Genomic DNA, 21,184 nt, shown 5'->3' with positions numbered 1-21,184 from the left:
ATGACTCTCTTTTTCTTTTTTACCTTTTGACCCAGGTAATGTATTTGGATATTTGGCTCATAACATGAAGTAGGTGGACACCTCTTTATGTCTCTTTAATTAAGTGAAATTTCTAGAATAACCACTCTCATTCCCCTGCTCTCCTCAGATTCTCATTATTTCATGGCAAGATATTTAAGAATGCAAGCCCAGGCCATGAGGAAAAATATTCTTATTAAGGAAACAGAAATCAGGAATCCTCAAGTCATATTGAAACATGTTTATGTTCATTCTTTCCTTTCATTATGTAGAATTGCTCTAGATTTAACTCAACCAAACCAAAAGATTATACTGACATCTGAAAAGGAAAATTATGAAAATCTCTGGGAGTTTGTTGTAAGAAAGGCTCTTTTATATGGCTGGGTTTTGACCCAGTCTCCAAGAGGTCTCCTGTTTGATTGTATAGGTTGTATTAACATTTTAATGATTTTATTTCTCTGTGTGTATAGAAAGCTTTTTCATTGGAAACTCAGGAAATGGTCTCACAAGATTTGGAATTTAAATTCAGTGGTTTTAGTTACTATAAAGAGAGTCTTCCCAAATTATCTTCAATTTTTGTGGATCCTGTTGAATAAATATAGAAGGATAAGCATTTCTCTGTGCAGATTGAATAACACAGACTGTTAACACAGAGGGCTTTTTAATTTGTATTAAAAAAGTGATTACTCTGCATTGTTCTATTTGGATGGACATGATTCTTTAGTTTTTTTTTTGTTTTTTTTTTTGCTATTCACTGTTGGTGTTAGGAATTGCCATTAGCTGAGCTAAGAACTAAAGCCAATGTGATTGCAAAAAACCAAATAAACTTACTCATATTTACAGCTGCACTTTGGCCTTATTCATGCACAGAATAAATCCCTCTAATGCCTGTAAATTTGCATATATTCTGAGTTCTTATTTATTTATCAATTTCTTGTGTTCTTCCAGCAGTGCTATTGAGTACTTATATTCAGGAGAGTGGCTTGGGAGGTCCTTAAGAACCTGATCTGATGCTCACCAAGGAAATCTGTTGCTGGAAGGAGTGTGAGTTCCAACCAGGGGACCCAGCCTGGGACTGTCACTGCTTGCTGGAGGGACTGCCTGAAATAATTAACGGTTCATACCATTGTTACTTTGGGCAGTTCTATCATTCCTTTATGATGTGGCAACTTCTTATTTTTTCCCCAGGAAAGAAAGAAAAGACTAAATTGTAGAGGACTGATCTTTTCCCCCCTCTCTGCGCTTTAAGTGGTGAATTGTTGGCTTCCATTGATATTGGCAGTCATGTAGAAAGTGGTTGCAAAAGACAGAAAGAAAGTGTAACTTCAGGGCTTTTCACTCACAGATGAAGTAGTTGGTTCGCTGGCCAAAACTGTCTTCACTCCTGAAAGGAAAATGTATTAGAAGAGAAATTCATCCCCTGCATATTGCCAGTGCTGCTCTGCTTGGAGAGAAAACTCCATCAATACAACTCCCATAAAGGCAGATCTCTGCCAAATATCATTTGGAGATGCCACAGGATGTGGGAATTGGCCGCTCATTAGAGATGCTGAGATTTCTCTCTCTAGAAGGGCAGCCTTCCAGCCTATGGGTATTAATGGGTGATATACATGTGTATGTGGGTAAAATTCAGCTCCCAGACATACTACAAGGTGAGCTGATCCAGCAAACTGCAGTCAATGTTGTTCCATCCCTCCACAGACTTTTTACCTGGTGCCAAACATTTGCAGTTTGAACATCTATCGTACTGGTAGCACTGTCTTGTATCAACTGATAACTCAGAGACAGTATAGAAAATATACTGCTCCATACTACCCAGTTATTATTTATTTATTTTATATATATACAATTAAAGATAACAAATATGCATCATTTATATTATGGTGTTTGGTTGATGCTTCAAAATGAAGGTAACGTCTCCCTAGATTACAGTTAGTACAACTTTTAAAACAACTAAAAAGTAACGTTCTAGAAAATACAGGCTAAATATGAGAACTATAACATCAGAATCTGCTGTTTGTTTTTCTTTTGAATATATCTCCTAGAATTAGAAAATGTATATTTACCCTCTTATGAGCCTATGGAATAAAGATTCCCATTTCCAGGATAGATAGCACAGAAAGGCAGCAGGAACTGAGAGCGGTTTGGGAACATGATCTCAGAGCTACCATACAGCAGACAGTTTTTAATATTGAAACAAAGTACAGACAGTTAGTTGCAAACCAGCAGTATAAAACCAGCTAAACAGTGGGTATATGGGCGCACTGCGCTACCCGGCGCATAACTGTGTGGCAAAGGGTAAAAGGTGATTTGCGCTACGAAATTAAAAAGGCCTGTTGAAATATTAAGCTGCTCTGTGAAGGGTAATATCCTAAATGTGGAGAGTTTATGCATACCGAAGCCCAGCTACAGGAATTGCCACAGGAACTGGGCAGCATCGGCTCAATTCAGCCCACAGAGTTTGGTCTGGAGAGAAGTGATGCTGACTTCACCTGCAGCGGTGGCTCCAAACAACGTGCAGATTGTCTGATGAGGGTTTGGATTTCTCACGCCGCTTTGCATATCAGAGCTGCTTAGAACTGCATTTAGAACTTTAAATGGGGAGATTGATTTTCTGATGAAGTCCGGGGGGACATTTCTCAACCGAGTTAAATGAAAAGGAAATAAATTTGGAGAAAATGAATTTGTGAAGGAGGCTTGTTTGCCTTTATCCCTCCCCCCCCCATTCGCTTTATAATTTTCCTTGTTTCCTGTGGTCCTTATGAACCACCACCCAAGTGCATGCCCAGAAGCTCGCTGCCATCTACCGCAGCCAGGGGTGGGCACAGGGCAGTGCCCAGTGCACTGCTGAAACATGAGGCACTGACTGCAAATGCCTGGTGCTCCTCGTCTCATTCTCTCGGTGCTGGAAGTGTCTATGGATGAAGCCCTTTCTAGCAGCTCCCATAACAACAACCACTGTCTGGGTGAGGAGATTAAAGCGGGAGAAAAGGAGGAATAAAAACAGCAGACCTGGGAATATATGCCATTAAGCATTCTATTGTACTTGCCCCAAAATGATATTCTTGGGAATTTACTCAACATTTTATTACTCACTGTATTTAAAAATATATACTTCATCCAACTCTTCTTTACACAGTGGTGCTGCTAAACATTTAGCATATTTTATGTGTTCAAATAAACTGGAGAGCGTGGCTTGCAATGCTAAAGAAAAGGTAGCAATTTACTGGCAGAACTCGATTTCACACTTGTAACTTTTACACAGAGCCTGACATTGTTCTCTTTACTAATTGTAAGCCTAATAACTTGTCCAAAGAACACAGAAATCTGTTTTCATGTCTGTGCTAAGAATGAAAGCAAGTGGCTAAGAATGTCACAAGTGGCCATAGTCAGTGAGGACCCAGGGTGGAAAGGTACAACATAATATAAGAATTTTCAGGATCTAATTAAAAATGGCTAAGTAGCATGCAAATGCCCACTGTGCAGGCCAGTGCTGGCTAGAGGGGAAGGAAAGGGGTGAGAGTGTTTACCATGAGGTAACCCAAGAGATTGGGTGGGGATATGCTTCACCCTGCCCATGCCATCTCTATGGCCCTTTTGATGGGAGATGCCTTCAGTGGGAGCCCCCAGGATGTCCCTCAGGCTCCAGGTCCGGAAGCTCTGACCTCTTCAGCAAGAATTTTCAGTGGGGCTTTCATCCTCCAATAGAAAATTTGAGGTCAGAAAGGTGTTGTTATTGTTTCCTTTAAAAGTCATCATTGATGAGTGCACATTTCAATGTCCTTTAAAAAAAAAAAAAAAAAAAGTAGGGTGAGAAGTCATCTGCCTCCCATAGTCATTTACCTGATACAGGTTTGGCTGAGCGCTCTTCCAAATGGGTTTATTAGCCACTTCACAGTTTGTTCCAGAACAATGACAAAATGCTGCTTTTGGGGCTGGTCACTGCTTTGACTATGTTCATTCTGCCCAAGGCTGGGAAAGAGGGACCCTGTGGTCACCCTTCCAGGCCAGACCCGGCGTCCCACCAGGCACACTCATATCTACCGCAGACTTAGCCCACAGCCCAAACCATCTGAGCCAAGCCAGAATAGTTAAACTTGTCGCCATCTCAGAATTAGAAAAGTGAATTTAATCTTGGGCTGTCAGTTCAATTTTTCCCAGCAGTTTCACTGAACAATCTTATTTTCCCATAAGAAAAATACTTGGGCTTCTAATGAAGTTTGCTAAGGAGTTATTTTGTTTGCTTTTGCGAGACCAAACAAACCAAACTATGTGGGCTTCTCTTTAGTTGTGAAACTTCTTCCTCTGATGCATTTTCTAGCTCCACACAAGTAGGGTCACCTAGAGTGAAATTCTAGGATTTGCGGGCCTTGTCCTTCAGATGCTGTGAGATCTCCACAGATGTTGTAAGCTAACCACTTCAGCTAAATGATATTATCGCTGTTGTAAATTAGGATGCGTCTAACAGAAAACCCACCAAGAGAATCTTTGCATGGACTTCATTTAGTGTTGGCTCCACACCAGCGAGGGGACACACATCGGGTTCACTTATCAACCCAAAAGGAAGAGAGAGGCCAAGAGGAAAAATTCTTAAGTTAGACTTCGTCATACAGCTCATCTTAGAGCTGGGGACTGTGGTTAGACACAGAACAACCACACCACTGCAAAAGGTTGAGAAAACAAAGCCATAAACCACACGCATGACTTTTCCCCCCTTGTATAGGCTGGTTGAAGTCAGGGCTGCTCTGGCAGCAGAGTTGACTTTTCTGGTGAAAGGATCTACGCTGCCAGCATGAATGCATACTGAGCCATAGTAGGTGAGTTCGTATCCACACTGTAGAGCACAGCAAGAATTTTGCTTGCTGACAGGCTGCTTGCAACGCTGGACTATTGTGGGTATTGCCTTGAACTGCTGTAGGATGGATGATGTGTCAGCTGAGAGCTCTTGTCCAGCTGATGGAGGTTGCCTTCAGTGGCTTTTTCCTCTTTTTCTTGCAAAAATGTACATGACCCTCAATCAGACCACATTACCTCCTTTGCAGCAGTGTCAAATAGTCTTTGGTGCTGTGGGAGGGACTGCCTGGTGTCCGGTGTTTGCCTGCAAGTATTCAGTATTCTCTTATTGTGAAAGATGTGCTGCTTTCAGGGGTGCAGGTTTTCTCTGTGGAAATAGATAAAGACAGAAATAAGCATTCAGAAGAGCTCAAGGAATTTCCGTGCAACCGGCCACTTTCTCTTACAGTAGGCAGAAACTTCTACAGCTGCCTGAAGGACTGAAGGAAATGAAGATCCCTGTCCTGTGAAACTTTCTGCAGGTGCTTTTGAAGAGCAGCATAACAACAGCCTGATTTTACATGGACAACGCATATTAGCAAGACTTCAGGGCTAGCTGTGAGTTTGCCCTGCCTAGGTGTCCTGCCTGGTGGCAACACCACCCACCGAACTGCATTTTGGACCCCCTGGTATCAGCTAACTGTAGAAACCTTCGTTCTTAGCACATCTGTCACTATTTTAACATCTTAAAAAATAATTCTGTGGTTTGTAACCGAGCGACGCTATAAAATCACATTTCCTTTCATCGCATGCCACTAAGTCACTCAAGGGCTGACTTTAATTAAGCACAAGGTCAGAAATGCAATTATATACGACGGTAGGTGCAAGACAGAGAGCAGAGACACGGGAGCTCCTCGCATGCCTCGGTGCTGGAGGTGAGCAGCGGGTTGCTGCAGGCAGGCAGCCGTGCTGGGGGAAGTGCTGGAGAACTCCCCGAGGCTGTCGGAGCACTCACGCTGCAAAGGAGCTGAAGTTACAGGAGGAGAAAAACTCCTGATACAGTGTTTTGAACCCATCACATATCAGCTTCCTCGGGCTGGTGCTCTGCTATCATTTGCCAAATCAGGTACCAAATATCAGAACCAAAACACCTTAATTGCTTTCCCGGGGAAGAGAGCAGAAGGGAACCAAGACATACAACAGCACAGATCTTGTGCTATCTTTATTAAAACAAGTTTCAAAATTACCTGTGTTGCACGCATGGGAAGAGTTTTTGACATATTCAAAGATGAGCATATGTTAAAATAATCATCTGGAAATAAAAACGCTCAGAATATCAGAAAAGTCACTCGCGTCGTAAATTATTGCTTCTGAGCAGCGCTGAGAAAACTACGATCCAGAAAGTAGCTTTTCAGCACTGATACATAAACATGAGGATTCTTTTTTCCCTATTAAAAATAATCACGTCTGATAATGAACAAAATTAACTGAAAAAGAAACCCTCCATAATTCTTGAATTTAGCAACGGGCTCGTATTTTTCCCTTCACAGATGTTACAATACGGGTGTCAACACTTTTATTTCTTTGTCTGTAGGTTGAAAATTATGACTGCTTCATAAATTGCTAACGTGCTCGGAAGGCGCGGGCCCAGCTGCAGTGCACATGAGTTCAGGCTCCTGCCCGGGCCTCATGTTTCACCATGACCTCAGTTTCCTGTGCTGAATGGGAACCAACGCGAGCGAGCACTTGTAAAACTGTTTTTGAAGAGTGAAGTTATGAAGAGGTGCTGCAGTGTCAAACATCTGTTTCATCCATTACACTCAAATGGCAGCAGCGGCTGTACAGTAGGGCAAGAGCCGCCAATAAATTAAAAGCCTCTCGTGGCCACGCTCTCCTCTCTCTCTTGAGCTGCCCAGCTCTTGTGCCAGTTTGAATCATGGAAGGAAGATGCTAAATAAGAAAGTGAACATTTTGCTTGTTCTGAGATAGCTCTTCTCCACACCGGTTAGAAGGATTCTCTTGTGCAATTGCAGGATTGCTTTTAGGGTCGGTGATTTAGGGTCTCATCGGTCCATTCATATTTGGTAATGTTCACGGCTGATAGGAGGATTTCAGCCTAATTCAGTAAATAATTAAGGTTTCAATATCACTTCAACTTAAAAGAATAGCAACAGAAAATAAGTAACATTCTTTTTAGAGAACTGTGCTGTTTACAGATGTGTAAAAGTACTGAAACTCTGTATTTATGATTTCTGGAACACACTACAGTTGGTTACATTAGAGCATGTCCTGTATCTGCACTGCATATCTCTCGTCAAAATTGGTGTGTTAATTACCCAAGGAAAAATACATGCTAGTGCAATAGGACGGTTGTTCATTGTGATAAAAAATAAATTGTATTCCAGACAAGATATCTTATGCAAAATAAGCAGTTTTTTTCTAAAACAGAGATCTATTTATAGGTTCGGTGTGGGTGGGGGTCTGGGAACTGAAATAACAAGCTAGGAAGTCTGAGAAAATGTTAAGAAGCTCTGAGGCTTATCAGCTCGGAGTTTGCGGTTGGGATGCTGTTGGGATAAGCCACATTCACCACCTCGTATCTCTGCATCACAAAGATTGGAGGTGCTGGGCTGTGGCATGGCACTTTTACTGACCTGCACATCAAGTTTGGTTCCCCTATCTTTCAGATATCTCACTGTCCCCTCATTAATTCAGGTGTCCCTATATCTAGGAAGAAAATCTTGAAGTGATGATCAAAACAGTGTAACAGCATATTAAAACACTTCTGGGTGGTTTAAGAAGGAGAATAGAGAGTCTGCTCGTCCCTGTTTGGCCTGGACCCATTGTGATAAGGAAAAAAGCTGCTTTTGAGCTTTGTTAAAGACACCACGATAGATAGCTAGTATGTCCACATGAGCCAGTGTGAATTCCTTCCAAGACATTTTTACCTTCCAGATGTTCTTTTTCATATCCCCCCCTCTAATTACATCAGGCTTAGCAGCACACTAAACCGCCCATATTGTCCTCAGTCATAAAAGGACCACCACCCCACCACCTTCATTTCACTCAGCGATACCCTGCACAGGCAGAGGAATGTTCAGGGAAATGACAGGATTGGCAGCAAAACACCATTTCTAGTAGGAATTGGTATAGGGTCCTTAACCCCTAGCAGAGACCTGACCCCTGTCTGACCACAAAGTGCTCTGTCCTATCTTGAGCAGTGCAGCTTCCTGATGCAACACGATGCTGGAAGCAGGAGAACTGTTAAAAGAGTATCTGTTTCCCAGGTAGTGGCCAAAATACCCCCATAACCCACCCAAAAAAGTTTCACGATGAAGTATCAAGTTCATATACCCTTGAGGCTGGGAAGGCAGAGCAGAGAACTAATTTCAGCTTAACACATGGTAAGGTGTCTACAGTTCAGGCAGCTGTTCTAGTTTGCTGGTGAAGATGGCCCACAAAGAAAACATTTCAGTCAGTGAACTTCTCCATAAGTCATGCCTTTGTGATAGATGCAGATTTAAGTCTAGCAGTTGTAATCTGTAGCATTAGAGACAGAGATAACAAAAAATGCAAACATATTTTTAATTTTTTTTAGGGATTTGCACAACTTCCTTTGGTGTAAAGTGGAATTGTTCCACTGGCTGAATGGTTTGACTAGGAATCCTGTTAAAGATCATGTAAAAGGCAAATATAATGCAAAATACAAAACTAGAAATTCTTGGCACTTGGGGATTTGTGTTGGCCAAATGAGGAGACTGCATCCCAGAATCTCTGCTTGGAAAGGATATGAAGTCATTGTTCAAACGTGCACATAAACTGGATCTAGAGGGATAAGATTAAAAAAATTTACTGAGTTCAATCTCATAAAACTATCAATTATACGGGTCTGTTTGTGTCCATTTCTGTGAATTTTTCTGTAGAACAAATGTTTTGCTTTACTCCTGGGTTGACCATGGAGCTGGCATAAAAAGTGGTATGCTACTATAAACAAGAAGCCAAGGATTTGCTTAGCAAACATGTTGTGGTTTCATTCACAGAGCAGTTATCGCAGGAGAAATGAGGTTGGCTGCTATGAAATAGGTGCATGAATCAAGAGTTTATGGATCCATCTGCCATTTTGCAGATGAAACCTTTTGCTGTTCTTTGAAAGCAATATTTTGAGTGTTCAGAAACTGGATTTTCTTCTGGGACCATACAGCAAGTCTGCCTTTATAGAATTTAATTCAATTTCAGTTTGAGGTCTTAAAGCTAGATGAGATAAATGCAGGCTGAACTGCGCTCTTTACGAAGCTGCTTTTGCATTTTGAAAGGGAAATAAACCAATTTTGTGTCTCATGTTTCCCTGTTTACCCAGCACAAACTTAAGCAAATACCAAAACTGAAAGATTGTAATGGTTCTCCTATGGAAATCTCATATTCCTCCTCCTGTATTTGCCGAGGTTGGACATCATGCATTGCTTACCAGTGCGCGACATTCCTGGTGCTGTGGGAAAGGAGCTGGAGAGCAGCTGAGTGCCATTAATTTTAGTATAAATCACTGTGATGTGTAGGATGGGGTACAGTCTACATCCCCTCTTCTTTCTCTGCTTTCTGAGTGACCTCACTTAATTTTCTGGAAAGGAGGGAGTCTAAGGATGCAGCTCTGTTCTTGCTGCAGGTTTGGTGTTCACTTGACCTGCCGTGCTGATGCAACGTCTCCGAGTTGGTCTGGCCCTAGGCTCTCCTCCCTGCTAAGGAAAATAAAATAATAAAACACACGTTTCCAAGTGGATCATGGTGGTGTTTGTAATGTCACATTTCACTCCAGCCCCAGCAGCACTGTTGGACCTTGTTAAAGCAAATTTACAATTGCCTGCTTCCTTAAAGTATTAAATCCAGCGATTCCTTCTGGCTCGTTTCTCATGGTAAGCTTTATGAATGTGTTCAGAAATTTCAAATAGTAAAACAGTCAAATAAAAGAAGTTTGTGTATGTGGAGAAGTCTGTTTGCCTAAGTTTGATGATGAATCACCCCATTCCCTTCAGCCTACTGCTGTAGTGGGTAGCTGAATTTGGGGTAGAAGGCAGAGGTTAATGCTGATGGATAGCCGACATTCCTTCCAGTTTGGTGTGTTTCTAACACAAAACATTTAAATATACTGGAATATGGTTTTCATGATCTGTAAGAAGTGGTAGTGGGCAAACCTCAAAAGGTAGAATGGTTTTGTTGACTGAACTATGTTCCTTAAAAAAAAAAATACTCCAATGCTTGTCCAGTTGAACTTCTTCACTGTGCCAAATTGGGTTAGAAGCCCATGAGAACACATCTCCTGTGAGACTTCTGGTGCTTCCTGCCTCTGCTCCCATTGTAAATGTCACAAGCACTTACAGAGCTTTTCATGTGGTATTTCAACACCCCTGCTGCCACGCTCGGTCAGATCCAGTGGCAGAGTGATGCTTAAAAGCAGAAACCACTAAAGAGGATGAAGAGAAACAGAGTGGTTCTGTGTAAAGGTTGTTTTATTTATTGTTTAATTTGCTCTTTTATTTTTTTATCTCCCTATTATACTGTTATATAATCTAGATTTGAAAGCTAAGTGGCAATACCATTGTCTAAATTTCACTTTTTCTATTTACCCTTTGCCACAAACCTGGGTATGAAAGATAGGAGCATGGTTGCTGGTGGGGCACAGCTTGGTGTGCCCAAAGGTGGGCACAGAGGTTGGGTCTAATAATGATATGCTGCAGATGAATTCAAAACACAGGAAAAGTTGACTTCTGTCCCATTCCTGTGATTGTACACATGGTATTTTGTGCAACCAAACACAGCACCAGGTTGGTGCAGTCAGAGGAGCCTCCAGCCAAGGGGAACGGCAGCAACTGGTTTGGGTAAGTGAACATCTTGCAGTTTCCCATTTGTTACTTGAAGGCTTGTCAAGTTATGGAAAAGCATTTTAATTAACAACTCACGTACTTTAAAATAAAAATCAATAAGGTGCACATATTTCCTTAAGTGATGTCCAGAGTTTTCCTCTGAAGTTACAGTTTGACAGATTTCCATTACGTTTATGGGCTTGAGATGGTGTGATTGTATTTTAATATGAAGAATTAATAAAAGATATATGAACTTATATTTATATAACCCAGTACAAAGGGGTCAGTGCATTTCCCACTCTAATTTTCTTCACAGTTTAGATTTAAATGAATTTGATTCTTCAAGGAAAAGCGTAACGACATAAAGACATAACCCCACACTGACTCCCACCACCCACAAACTCTCACACACACACGAAGGAAAAGGAAAGAGAAAAAAAGAGGACGACGAAAAACGCAGACTATCTTAATTTGTATTGGCTTTATTATTCTCTAGATAAAAGGCTACTCAACATAAAATGAGGACTCCGAGTTCAAACTTTTAAAGAATTCACATATTTACATCAATTTTTAAAAGGTTTTATAACTAATGAACTCAGATTTCTTTTGGCATGGCATAAAATCCATTTGTACAGTTTTTAATTAAGAATGCAGCCTACGCAATTAAAATTAAGGGTAGAGACTTCATCAGATGTCCTGTGAGAACCCCAGTCGAAAAAATTATGTTAATGCTGTATGTCCTAAAAGCACTCTCTGAATGTTGGAAATGCTTTATGAAGAATTATTTCTGCTATACAATAAGGATTTATTTAAAGTTGAAAATTAGCAGCTTTTAATTTTGGCGTGTTAGGACCTTGTTTGTCACTAATTGCTTTGGCATTTGCTATGTGCTCTCAGATCAGATAGGATCATTTAAAACTGCATTTTCTGGAAAATACATACATGTGTATGAACATATACATATAGAGAGAGACACCGAGACGCATCCAATCTATAATGCAAATAATGCACATGTAGTCAAGGGAATTTCTAATGTGAATTTTAATATTTAAACTAACAAGTGCCATTATTGGGAATATTAAGACACTTCTTTTTTGAAATGATTAAAATTACATTGGAAATAATGAACAAAATGGAGCTGTAAAAATATAAATAACTAATTTCAAAACTTGCCCTCAGTTGTATAAGAAAGTGAAGTTTAACGTAGTTGAAAGATGCTAAATGAATAGCCTGGGATATAAGTTTATCTTTAGGATGTAGAGCAGCATGATCAATAATGGGGCAGCTTTTCCCATTTCCAGAACTCTCCAGTTCAGCCTGGAAACCACTCCTTTTGTTGCAAATGTTATGGGGCTTTTCAGTGCAGGAGACACACAAGGAGGAATACAGATAGTGAGCCCAGAGCATGTGCAAATGAGATGATACCAAGACAAAACAAAAAGACGTGATCTGCTGCTGTGCTGAACACTTTCTTCACATTTGGTGCAGGGATTTTCCTTTTTTTCTTTTTCTTTTTTTTTCCCTACTTTTTTTCAGCATAGCTTAATGCAATAAAAATGTTTTATATTTAGAGGAGTAACAAGGGAGCTGAGGCTTAGCTTTGGAAGGCAAGCCAAATTTCATGAGGATTTTAAAGTGTAGAATAAGGAGGTTTGGCTCACAGGAGAAGTCGTTTCCAAGCCAAAGACCTGACATGAAGAAATGTGCAAAGAAGCAAGAGAATGACAGGTTTGGGGGAGGAAAGCGATGGTGGTGACGGCAGTGAACCAGGCAGGAAGGAGTGTGGGATGTGATGGCCACAATTCACCCTGAGCTGTAGGATGGGCAGGGGAGACCTCAGAGGATGTGATGTCCCGTGAAAAGTTCTCTATAATTGAAAAAAAACCCAAACTTATTAAGGCTGGATCCGATGTATTTTAGCAATTGTATTCAATTGTTTTTAAGCTTGAAAATAGTGCAGAACAAGGTGCTTTTCAATCAGTAGTGAGGCCACCAAAATTCAGCTGCGATTCTCATCTCGATGAGCTTTGTCTTCTTAGATCTATTACTTACAGGAGTTAGAAGTCATTAAAAATAATTAGTAAAAAAATAAACAAAACAATTTTCATCTTTGGCTTAGCTAGCAATCATTAGTCAAAATGAAGAAGAAGCTGCCCTCCACTGAGTTATAGGGGGCTCTTATCTTTAGAGAGGCTAGTCAGCTGCTCCCAGCTACATCATAAATAGCAAAATGCTTACAGTGCATCCACTAAAGAGGTGACTCTCAACTAATTTACATTGGTTTTACATCGCTTTATTTTTTTGTGTTGTTTTGTTTTGTCTTGTTTTCAATGGAGCTGCCTGAGATTTACATTCTTAAGAACCAGGGCAGAATCAGGCCCTCAGATAGATGTGTACGGCCAAAGATAACATACTGGCCACAAACCTCATTTTTGTTCTTTCCTCCACCCACAAACCAATAAAATTACAGAAGGCCTGAGCCTGAGAGGCCCCCCGATCTGGGCCAAAAATAAATACAAAAATACAATAAAATTTTAATGTGGGGGCCTCGTGCAATCCTTAGCTAGTACAATATTTAACTGTATGAACAAAAGGTGAAACAGCAGCCAAGAAATACATTTCACCTATAATTCTACCGAACGTAGGAAGAAAGACCAAAGAAAAGGAGGAAAAACCATTCCATAAAATAATAGTAATACTCAGGAACTTTAAAATGCCCATAAAATTACAGTACTAAATTATTAGTGCCAATGCTAGATATGCTTTGAGTTTGTCAGAAGCATTTGATGAAAGGCTGTCAAAAGTTTCAAAATGAGTGGAATAAAGTGAGACTAAGGGAAAAGAATAGTTAGAAATACTAAAAGCAACATGCCTGATCTCCAGCATGATCTCTGGGGAGCCAAAAGAGGCATGGCTCAGTCCCCAGGACCTTGCCACAACAATGCCGAGGAGCTCCCATAGTGGGTGCATGTTTGGTATCCTAATGTGGCCTCTCCAGAGGACTTTGTTGGGGGCCTCCTCAGGTCCAACCAATGCAGAGTCATTGCTGAATCAATGCCCACAGAAAGGAAATTCCCTTGCCATCCACCCAGAAGTTCAGAGAATAACATTTTTTGAATGAATTAATCTATCCTGAGCCACCAAACCAAGCCAAATCAAACCAAACTGAGCCAATCCAAGCCAAGCCAAGCCAAGCCAAGCCAAAGCAAATAAAATCAAACCAAACTGGACAAACCCAAACCAAACCAAATCAAATCAAACCAATCCAAACCAAATCAAAGCAATTCAAACCAAACCAAACCAAACCAATCCAAACCAAAACAAGCAAAACCAAGCCAAACCAAGCCAATCTGAAACAAGCCAAGCCAAACCAAACTAAATCAAAGCAGTTCGGAAGACCCGACACCAAGCAGTCCTGCAGACTCACTCCTAAGGTCTGTACGTTTTCTACTTCAGGTGTTCCCAGCTTGCCCAAATCTAGATGAATCTCTGAGACTCTGAGAAAAACAGTACCACAGTACAGAAAAGCCTGGGGTAGATAAGGAAAATGCAAAAGTAGGTCTTTTTCCTTCTAATTAAGACTCTAAGTGTTGTCTCTAAGCTGGAAGTGTTACTGGGGCCAGTTCAGTTTCTCTGGAGGAAGGCACGGGCAGGGCTGCTGTAACTTCAAGACAGTTCCCTACAAAACTGTAACAGTCAGAGCTTATGCCAGAAATATATAGAACTTCTTTTAATGTAATAACTTACAATTTATACAGCTGGATGATCTAGTCTGACTCTTCTTAAGCTCTCACCCTTCTTTGGCTAAATACCAAAGCCTGTGTTTTGCTTCAGTACGATTTTAAGCAGATGCCTAAGGCTAAGCACGTCAAGATCTTGTTGACAGAAGAACATGAATTACTGTAGTCCAGTGATGAGAATATTCAAATTTTATGTTGGTCCCCAGCCTTATTGTTTTAAGACTCATTCAGAAACTACACCCCCTTTCTGGCCCTTTCTGCCGTGAGTGATGGCTTTTAATTTTAGAGCTGCTGGACAGCCAAGAGGAGCACTGCATTGGTATTTGTCTATTATATCAGATTTACCTTTGGATTTCTGACCTCGTGTGCATTATTTCCTTCCTTTTCCTATGCCTCAGTGTCTCCAATCATAAAAGATGGAAAATGGACTTGCACCATCAGAAAAGTACTGAGAGAGCTGAAGAATGCAGTTCAGTGCAAGCAGCAGGTATTATTATCTCTTCTTCAGCTTCAGGTGGCACCTTTTTCTGGTTTATTGAGTAATTGATAAATGCTCAGGCAGAAATAGAGAAAAGAAAATGCAGTAGGTAGACAAGTTTTTTCTTGGTTCATTTTCCTACGTTTAACTTGTAATCTGTGTAGGAAAGTAAATGTACTGTCAAAACCATAGGGGCTGGGGAAGCAGCAAGTGCTAAAGGGGATCCCGTACCCTCCCGACAAAGATGTAGTGCAGACGGAGCAGTCATGGGCTGCACACTGTGCCATCAATTCCCCCAAATCATGACCTGGAGAAATCACCTTCGAGCTGACAGGGGCTTAGGCAATATTTCAGAATCTGGTCAAGATTTTACAACACCAGATACTGTTTCATTCTCCGGGCTTTTTCTGACCAAAGAATTTTGAACTAGGGCAAACTGTCAAGTATGCAGTGGTTTTGTAAAGCAGACTGCAAGCCAAAGAAAACTCGGCCAAGAACACCGCATTTATTGATAACGGCCCTGCATGGCAGCAATGAGATGGGCAAACAAGCAGGGGCTGGTATGGCCGGGGGATGAGTGTCTGTGGGACATGGCTGAGTCACCGTGCCCTAAAGTCACTTGCTGCCTTCAGAAAGCGGCTGTTGCTCGCTGTAAAAACGTAAATCAGCACAGATGCAAGTTTGCTCGATGACTTTTCCCATGCTGGAGCGTTTTCGTGTTTCCTGCCAAAGACTGTGTTGCAACCTTTGGCATGTGAGTGTTGTAAGGTTGTTTTTTTTATACAACTTCATGATAATCAGGAGCCAGAGCTCATATTGTAGCAATCTTGTGGCACTTCAAGTTCAGCCATTCAGCAAAAGTTATGTATTTCTTCTACTGGTTAAATGAAATGCCTCCATTTTTCTTAATTGTTTCTGACATTTCACCCATTATTTCCTGAGCCTCCTCAAAGGACGTGAATAGTTTGTAATTCTCTTGCGAAAGCAACTGTGAGCTGCAGAAATATAAACACCGTGGCATTGCTATAAGCCAGTTCTCAAAATACGGATGGTGGGCCGCAGGAAGAGAACCCATCAACAGAGATCAAAACTCTGTCTCTGATACGGTTGGGGTGGCAACTAAAAGAGTTGGGCTGATTTCTCTTCTTCCAGATATCCAGAACTAAACATCAGGAGCAATTAAAAAATTGTGGTCTTTTGTAAATTACTCCCAGAAGAAATCTCGGAAATCTTTCATTTTAGTCATTTCGGTCCGCTGAACCATAAAGCCATTATGAACGAACAAAAAATACGAGAGAGAAAATTGAAATACAACAGTAATTAACAATATGAATATATCAAAATATACCCAACCAGAGGGATGTTGCCACTGGAGCCCGTCACCCCACGGCCAGGTAGGGCACTGGTAGTTTCTGACTTCTTCCCCCAGAAGTGACCACTTCCAGTCAACAAAGAGGATTCAGAACTGCTGCCTTTCCCCAAGCCCTGGCAGCCAGAGGCAAGGTGTCCACCTTGTTTACCTTAGAATAATAATTAATAATTCTCATTTTAGGACCTTCCTTTCCGTTGCCACATGCTAAATGTCAACAAAGGATTATAGGAAAAATCATTGAAAATGTGCAGTTATCACAAATAGAGATTTCCCTATGGGTTCTCTAATACTTTACAGACAAATGTTAAAGATTTATTGCACATGAACATCAAACATGGTTTTACTACAGTTCTCATTTGGATCAAATTGACACATTTTACATTCATTTTAGCCTAATGAGATTCTTTCACTACACATTATATTCCAAGTGACCTCATACATTAAATTTGTGGCATGGAACAAACCCACTGATATAACAAAGCCCATTTCTTACCAACTTTTGGATTTTTTAAGGAAGAAAAGAAGTAGTTTAACAGAGTCATCTCCAGAGCACTCATTTACTAATTGCTGTGCAAGGAAAAGTAACTCAAGAACTGCACAGACTATCATGTTATGCCAAATTTTCATTTTCGGTGCTCACAGTTCAATTTCTTTTGAACTTCACAATCCGAACACCCCCAGTTTGAACATAGCCCTCATTTTTAAACTTACACGTGAAACATGAATGGGTTTCTGCTCACAGGCAGAGCTCCCTGGAGAACTCTTCCTCTGGTGCCCAGAGTCAGGCCCCAATGTCTGGCCCAATCCCGGCTGCTGGGGTCTGACTTCTGACGGCAGCTCACTGCAGAAACCTTCCTGGCAGCTCTGCACAATGCAATATTTACTTCTGCACACAATTAAGTGTTTTTTGTTTCTTGTTTTTTTGTTTGTTTGTTTTGGTTTTTTTTTTTTTTAAGAAAAAAAAAGAATCCCTCCCAGAAAGTTGTATTTTTTGGCTTATCAAAGTGTTTAGTAATGGAATGTAAGTTTTTAACACTGTGCTGTAATGTTGTACCAGGAGAAGGTAGCAGATGACCTTCAAAGGAGGTGAAAGGAAACTAGAAAATGTTAATTAAAATTATTAGTGCTGTTTGAGGTGCTTATCTTGTTTACTGCTAAGGTGTTGCTCCCTTCTGCATAATTAGGGGTAATTTTACTTACTTTCAAGTCTGTAATTTTAAATATCACAAAGTTTTATCTTCCAACAAGAAGTAATTCATTATTGGTTTGTATGTAACTGCTTGATGTTTTAATCAATATATGCAACTTCCACAAAGTCTGTTAGAATTTGTCAAGAGGTTTTATACATCTTTTATAATGTAGGATTAGGCATGGTATATGAAGCTGAAATCCCATTTAGTAATGAAATTTAAACATAATTCTGTGTTTATGATGTGAAGATATATTTTTACTTGATCTGTCCTTTTACATTTCCCTTTATCCATGATTATTGGAGGACAATGATATCTGAAAAACAAACCAGAGTGAAGTTAAATCCCTTTGAACACAAAGAGTTACTGTCAGTTAATCCTAATAGAGACAATACCGATTTTTAACTAAACTGCTTAAGAAATGAATATGTCTTGCATGCTTTCAATTTGTTTTAAATCCTAATATGTGGAGCTCTTTGCTGTTGTCTAATATTTGCATAAAATATTTAATCTTGTACTTTAAATTAATGATATTAAAGGTCTAAATGTTTGAAAAATGTTGTTGTCAGAACAATGTAATCTTTTCTCTCCAGACTTCTTCATATAATTGTAGTGCCCTTATCCTAATATACTTGTAACCTTCCTCTGCATTGTCCTGCGCTGAATGTACTCTGCCAGGACTTTCTTAATGTAGGGATTTCACTATTTTGTAATGTGAAGTTTTGGGGCGGGGAAGCTCCTTCACTCATCGGGACGTGTGGCAGAAGGAATGAGGCCCCAAAATGGACTACAAGAGGGAGGGGCACGAATAGAGTCTCCGGGCCAGTGGATGGCTGCAGCCCCACTCCGGGCACTTCCCCTGGCATGGGCATAGGGCACTTTTAATTTTGCTTGCTCTAGCGGCTCCTATAGAAGCATCACTGCTCTTTTATCTTCAGCAGAGCAATTAATGACATGCAGGATACTTGAAGCCCTGTAATTTTTTAACCACTGGCATAGTAGGTAGAAAGAAGCATACCATTGCCATGAGGCTTTAATTAAACCGTAAAAAAAAAACACTGGAAAATGTCTTCAGGAGTACATATTAAAATAGGCAAGTAACTTCAATTCATTTTCTTAAATTTATTGAATATTGAGCGAGTTGAAAGTTTGCTGGCTTAATATAATAACAACTTAATACTCCATCTGTGTAAGGGAATATACCCTCTTTTGTTGTGTGTGTGTCGCATGAACCAACTGTGCCTACAGGTGGGTTGTGCTGAAATGGTGCCGTCAGGGCACTAATTAATGAAAGTAGTCAAAGCTGCTGTGTCAAAGCTGCTCGGACAGATCTTCCTGGCTTCTCTCCTCCTCTGGAAGTATTGCTGTTTCATGGCGGCTGCTCAGAAGCAGGGCTACAGCATAGCAGCAAGGTTGGGGGGAAAAAAAGAATTAATTCAGCTTGGAGAAACAATAGAAGAGGAAGGCAGTAAGGCAAAGAGGCACATGAAGAATCTCAAGAGCAGAAGACAGCAATATTTTCAGGGATTTATGTGGCACTAAAAGGGATGTATTATGGCAAGTAGATGAAAGGACATATTATACTGCCATATTTGATGCATGGCCACATAATCACACTAAACTGAATTTTGAATAAGAATGGAAGAAGATTCCTGTAGTCGATTGGAACTACAGGGAGAATTTAAATAGTAGACCTAATAATCTGAGGAGCTGCTTTCCTCGGGAGTTAACATCTGTACTCCTGAGGAGAAGAGATGTGGAGAATTTAACTGCAAGAGCTGTCAGAATTTCCCTGGTTTTACGGAATATTATATGAGAATCCAAGCCCCAGCCACAGGCTGCTGTAAGAGGAGGTGGCTGCTCCCACCTGCATCTCACATGACCCCGCTCTTCCTCTGAACATCTCCCAGCCAAACGATGGTGGCAGCCAAGCACTGACTTTGCGTCCACTTGGCTTGCCCAAGGAAGAGTGTAATCTCCAAGCACAACGCCAAACTTCATGAGTTTCACCTACCTTGTCCCCAAATCCGTACCAAATCCTGAACTTCCTATGGCTACCCATCTCCCAGTCCAGTACCTGAGAAAAGCACACGAACCAGAGCAGAGCTCTAAAGAAACCTGCTTCAGGTCTTATTTTTGTAACAGACCTCTGAACCTGGCCAGTTTGGGGCTGTTTGTTCCAAACATTTCAAACAGTTCCAGTGACATCTAGTGGGGAGGAAACCCCTGTGAACGGCTCCAGCCTTACGGAAAAATCCCATTATCCTTTATTTTCTTTTAACTCACTGGGCAATAGTTTCCTACTGAAATAAAAAAAAAAAAAAAATCCTCAGCTGTGGTTTGTGTGCCATACACCATGATTGAAAAATAGTTTCATAGTCCACTGAGAATTTCTCCTTTCTGGAAACAGTTCATGTATTAAGGACCATTTGGAATTTTCTCTGGGACATTCCACTTGGTCGAAAATAGGCTCACGGAAGAAGGTCACAAAGTCTTTAGAAAAAAAAGATACAACACCTCTTGGAAATTCAAGTTACTCAGAAAACAACAATAAAAATCTCAGCCCAACAGTTGCTATTGTATAAATATAAATGTAACTAAAGATAGTTAAAGAGATGTAGTTTGGAAGCAAAATCAGGTCATCCTTCCTCCCTCCCATCTCACGCTGTCCCCTGCACTGCCTCCTGCCCACCCTCAGGACGTTATGCTTCCTGAGCTTGCTCATTAAATGAAGGGGCGGCTGCAAACACCGACCACACTTGGCTTACTCACACAGCACCATTTTTCTTTTATTTCAGTCAGTATGAGCAGAAGCCCCCTCTGAAGCCCTCCCCTGGATTCCCCATGCACATCCACTCATTATTCCTGAGAACTGTGGTGCCGTTTGGGTTGTTCTGTTAGGCAGCTCGGACTTTTAGGCTTTTGAGACACAGCTCCATCCCGTGAGTGTTTCCAGGTTTCCTGAGCAAGATAGGTTTATCGCCAAGGCACACGTTCATCTGGAGAAACATGGCACTTGCTATTGGGGGAAACCGTAAGCATCAGAGAAGTGGCAATTCAAGGTTCGGCAAGTCCAAAGCAAGGTCTGAGTGTTTCTCAGGCAGAAAGATCAGGCCAAAGCAGGGATGTTTTTCCTAAAATTAAAATATTGCATCACTGATGTTTGGAGGAGTTTTATACATGTAAGTAGTCCTTTTATTTCTTGAGCTGGGACCACTGGGCTTTTTGAACATTTCCAAAAGCAATACCCGACAAAGAAATGCAATATTACCTTTGAGTGGTGGTGTGGGCGCAGCTAAGCTGACCTTCAATGGCAGAAATCCCAAAAGGTCCGGATGCATCAAAGCTTTGAGAAGCATGTACTTATTTTGAAGCTTGTCCAACCAGTGTAGGCTGTGTGGGCTTCCAAAATTTGTCTGAAAATTTCACAAGAACTTTGTTTCTCCCAAGTTTCCAGCTCTACCCTTGATCCTGGCTGGAGTCTGGACCTACACTCACAAACACAAATTAAAAAAGAATGAGAAACATCATTTAGCCTCCTTGTTTTTAAAAGTTTCAGATTTATTTTGCAATAAATTTTGGATGCAGGCTCTAAGAATCCTGTTCCTGTGACAAGGGCAGCTGTGTTTCAGCAAAGAAACTGCAGTGAGTCACTGGTTTTCTTTCTCTCTCATTTTTGTTTTCCTTAATCCAAGAAAGAAAATAACAATCTAGACTGAAAAATATCAGCTTTGCTCTTTGTGGATGGGAAAGGCAGA

At 40.8% G+C, this 21,184-nt stretch overlaps 1 long non-coding RNA gene across 1 annotated transcript; it reads right to left on the bottom strand.

Annotated features, from left to right (window-relative positions):
- Window positions 1-767: 767 nt before the first annotated feature.
- LOC107053753 lies at window positions 768-20,930 on the bottom strand. Its single transcript, XR_001467315.4, has 4 exons — window positions 20,698-20,930; window positions 9,257-9,524; window positions 5,050-5,179; window positions 768-3,800 (listed from the first exon to the last, which is right to left on the bottom strand). It is a non-coding gene; the product is annotated as an uncharacterized LOC107053753 (long non-coding RNA).
- Between the last annotated feature and the right edge of the window lie 254 nt (window positions 20,931-21,184).

The sequence above is a fragment of the Gallus gallus genome, chromosome 6, assembly GCF_016699485.2.
Source record: "Gallus gallus isolate bGalGal1 chromosome 6, bGalGal1.mat.broiler.GRCg7b, whole genome shotgun sequence".
NCBI classification, from domain to species: domain Eukaryota; kingdom Metazoa; phylum Chordata; class Aves; order Galliformes; family Phasianidae; genus Gallus; species Gallus gallus.
The sequence above is the reverse complement of the archived record's forward strand: the minus strand, read 5'-3'. Positions and strand labels throughout refer to the sequence as shown.